Consider the following 4779-nt stretch of genomic DNA (forward strand, 5'->3'; position numbering starts at 1 on the left):
AGATATTCATACATGATAATATCATGATAATATAATAATTTAAAATCTCATTTGATATTATAAACATTGGGTTAACAACATTTAACAAGATCGTTAACCTAAAGGTTTCAAAACAACACTTACATGTAACGACTAACGATGACTTAACGACTCAGTTAAAATGTATATACATGTAGTGTTTTAATATGTATTTATACACTTTTGAAAGACTTCAATACACTTATCAAAATACTTCTACTTAACAAAAATGCTTACAATTACATCCTCGTTCAGTTTCATCAACAATTCTACTCGTATGCACCCGTATTCGTACTCGTACAATACACAGCTTTTAGATGTATGTACTATTGGTATATACACTCCAATGATCAGCTCTTAGCAGCCCATGTGAGTCACCTAACACATGTGGGAACCATCATTTGGCAACTAGCATGAAATATCTCATAAAATTACAAAAATATGAGTAATCATTCATGACTTATTTACATGAAAACAAAATTACATATCCTTTATATCTAATCCATACACCAACGACCAAAAACACCTAAAAACACTTTCATTCTTCAATTTTCTTCATCTAATTGATCTCTCTCAAGTTCTATCTTCAAGTTCTAAGTGTTCTTCATAAATTCCAAAAGTTCTAGTTTCATAAAATCAAGAATACTTTCAAGTTTGCTAGCTCACTTCCAATCTTGTAAGGTGATCATCCAACCTCAAGAAATCTTTGTTTCTTACAGTAGGTTATCATTCTAATACAAGGTAATAATCATATTCAAACTTTGGTTCAATTTCTATAACTATAACAATCTTATTTCAAGTGATGATCTTACTTGAACTTGTTTTCGTGTCATGATTCTGCTTCAAGAACTTCGAGCCATCCAAGGATCCATTGAAGCTAGATCCATTTTTCTCTTTTCCATTAGGTTTATCCAAGGAACTTAAGGTAGTAATGATGTTCATAACATCATTCAATTCATACATATAAAGCTATCTTATTCGAAGGTTTAAACTTGTAATCACTAGAACATAGTTTAGTTAATTCTAAACTTGTTCGCAAACAAAAGTTAATCCTTCTAACTTGACTTTTAAAATCAACTAAACACATGTTATATATCTATATGATATGCTAACTTAATGATTTAAAACCTGGAAACACGAAAAACACCGTAAAACCGGATTTACGCCGTCGTAGTAACACCGCGGGCAGTTTTGGGTTAGTTAATTAAAAACTATAATAAACTTTGATTTTAAAGTTGTTATTCTGAGAAAATAATTTTTATTATGAACATGAAACTATATCCAAAAATTATGATTAAACTCAAAGTGGAAGTATGTTTTCTAAAATGGTCATCTAGACGTCGTTCTTTCGACTGAAATGACTACCTTTACAAAAACGACTTGTAACTTATTTTTTCGACTATAAACCTATACTTTTCTGTTTAGATTCATAAAATAGAGTTCAATATGAAACCATAGCAATTTGATTCACTCAAAACGGATTTAAAATGAAGAAGTTATGGGTAAAACAAGATTGGATAATTTTTCTCATTTTAGCTACGTGAAAATTGGTAACAAATCTATTCCAACCATAACTTAATCAACTTGTATTGTATATTATGTAATCTTGAGATACCATAGACACGTATACAATGTTTCGACCTATCAAGTCGACACATCTATATATATTTCGGAACAACCATATACACTCTATATGTGAATGTTGGAGTTAGCTATACAGGGTTGAGGTTGATTCCAAAATATATATAGTTTGAGTTGTGATCAATACTGAGATACGTATACACTGGGTCGTGGATTGATTCAGGATAATATTTATCGATTTATTTTTGTACATCTAACTGTGGACAACTAGTTGTAGGTTACTAACGAGGACAGCTGACTTAATAAACTTAAAACATCAAAATATATTAAAAGTGTTGTAAATATATTTTGAACATACTTTGATATATATGTATATATTGTTATAGGTTCGTGAATCAACCAGTGGCCAAGTCTTACTTTCCGACGAAGTAAAAATCTGTGAAAGTGAGTTATAGTCCCACTTTTAAAATCTAATATTTTTGGGATGAGAATACATGCAGGTTTTATAAATGATTTACAAAATAGACACAAGTACGTGAAACTACATTCTATGGTTGAATTATCGAAATCGAATATGCCCCTTTTTATTAAGTCTGGTAATCTAAGAATTAGGGAACAGACACCCTAATTGACGCGAATCCTAAAGATAGATCTATTGGGCCTAACAAACCCCATCCAAAGTACCGGATGCTTTAGTACTTCGAAATTTATATCATATCCGAAGGGTGTCCCGGAATGATGGGGATATTCTTATATATGCATCTTGTTAATGTCGGTTACCAGGTGTTCACCATATGAATGATTTTTATCTCTATGTATGGGATGTGTATTGAAATATGAAATCTTGTGGTCTATTGTTACGATTTGATATATATAGGTTAAACCTATAACTCACCAACATTTTTGTTGACGTTTAAAGCATGTTTATTCACAGGTGAATATTAAGAGCTTCCGCTGTTGCATACTAAAATAAGGACAAGATTTGGAGTCCATGTTTGTATGATATTGTGTAAAAACTGCATTCAAGAAACTGATTTCGATGTAACATATTTGTATTGTAAACCATTATGTAATGGTCGTGTGTAAACAGGATATTTTAGATTATCATTATTTTATAATCTACGTAAAGCTTTTTAAACCTTTATTTATGAAATAAAGGTTATGGTTTGTTTTAAAAATGAATGCAGTCTTTGAAAAACGTCTCATATAGAGGTCAAAACCTCGCAACGAAATCAATTAATATGGAACGTTTTTAATCAATAAGAACGGGACATTTCAGTTGGTATCCGAGCGTTGGTCTTAGAGAACCAGAATTTTGCATTAGTGTGTCTTATCGAGTTTGTTAGGATGCATTAGTGAGTCTGGACTTCGACCGTGTTTACTTGAAAAATGATTGCTTAACAAATTTTGTTGGAAACTATATATTTTTAACATGTGAATATTATGTGATATATTAATCTCTTAACGCGTTTGATATTATGTGATAGATGTCTACCTCTAGAACAAGTCCCATTGACTCACCTAATAATAATGAAGAGTCAAATGTAAATTGGAATGATTCGTGGACTGATTCACAAGTTCCCGAAGAGGAACCGGAAGAAGAGTCGGAACCGGAAGAAGAATCGGAACCGGAAGAAGAATCGGAACCGGATGAAGAAATAGAACCGGTGGGGGAAATAATAAAACGGTTAAGTAAAAGAAAATCCTCAACCAACCGACCAAGGTTAATTATGGTCAATGGTGTTTCCGCCAAGGAAGAAAAATATTGGGAGGATTACCAATTCTCCGATGAATCGGATTCCGACAAGAATTCCGATGATGTTATAGAAATTACCCCAACTGAATTTAAAAAGGCAAAAGAAAATAATAAGGGAAAGGGCATAAAAATAGAGAAATCTAATTCCAACCCCGATGAACTTTATATGTATCGTCAACGCCCGAAGTCCTTAAGTTGTAACAATGACCCGGGAACCTCTAAACCACCAGGTTTTTCTAAACCAATGTGGACAACGACGGCTCGTATTAGGGGAACATCATATATCCCTAGAAACTTGGCAAAACGAACCAAAACCGAAGAAGAAGAAACGAGCGAGTCGGAATAAGATAGTTGTATTCGTGTGGTGTAATATATGTAATATAGTGTTCTTATGCTTTATGATATATGTAAAAATTGCTTGTATTAATAAGTATTTTTTTATGAATCTAACTCTTGTCTATTTTATAGTTTAAAAACACAAAATGGATAGACAACCCAATATTTTAAGAGACCTATCCGGAGACATGATTGATGAAATCTTGTCTAGAGTCGGCCAGAATTCTTCGGCACAACTATTTAAGGCGAGATCAGTTTGTAAGACATTCGAAGAACGTTCCAAGAATGTCTTGGTTTATAAGAGACTTTCGTTTGAAAGATGGGGGATATCACATTGGGAAACCCATAAGTTACGATGTGTTTACTTTGACGCATATATTGCGGGGAACCCAAATGCTATTTTACGCAACGGGTTAAGAAATTATTTTGACTCAATATATCCGAATATTGGACTTCGTGATTTAGAAAAAGCGGCTAACATGCAACATAAAGAAGCATGTTATGCTTACGGATTAGTAATGTTCGCTTCTCACCAAAGTGAGAACAAGAACATCGGGCTACAACTATTAAACAAAACGTTTCCACAAGTGACGGAGTCGGTAATTGGGGTAAGAAATGAGGTTTTTAGATTATTACGGGACTGTTGGACATTACGTAACCCTCGTCCCTTTGATGACGTTACAACACGCTGTCTTATCAACGGCCATAACGGTTATGTTGCACAAGACCAAGGATGGGAAGTAGTCCTAGTAAAACCAGAATGCATGACTTGTTTCTGGACGTATGAATTACGTGTCTTTATTGCCTTTGCTGAACGACTTGTGTACTAGCTAGAATTGTCTTCACAACTATCTTGTATCAAAGTTATTGTGTGCTATATTTCATGCTTTATGTAAAATAAGCGGTATTGTAAGTTTGTAAAATATTGTATAAAAGTTTGAACGCGAAATATTATTATAATCAGTTTTTCATATAGAATTGTAGTAGTTGAATTGTATATTATCTACTAAGTATGAACTTAACGGGTAGGTACTACCCGAATTTAAACTTATAAAACGCTAATATGAAGAAAAAGCTTTTATAAATGA

The sequence above is a fragment of the Rutidosis leptorrhynchoides genome, chromosome 3 (genome assembly GCF_046630445.1).
Source record: "Rutidosis leptorrhynchoides isolate AG116_Rl617_1_P2 chromosome 3, CSIRO_AGI_Rlap_v1, whole genome shotgun sequence".
Lineage (NCBI taxonomy): Eukaryota > Viridiplantae > Streptophyta > Magnoliopsida > Asterales > Asteraceae > Rutidosis > Rutidosis leptorrhynchoides.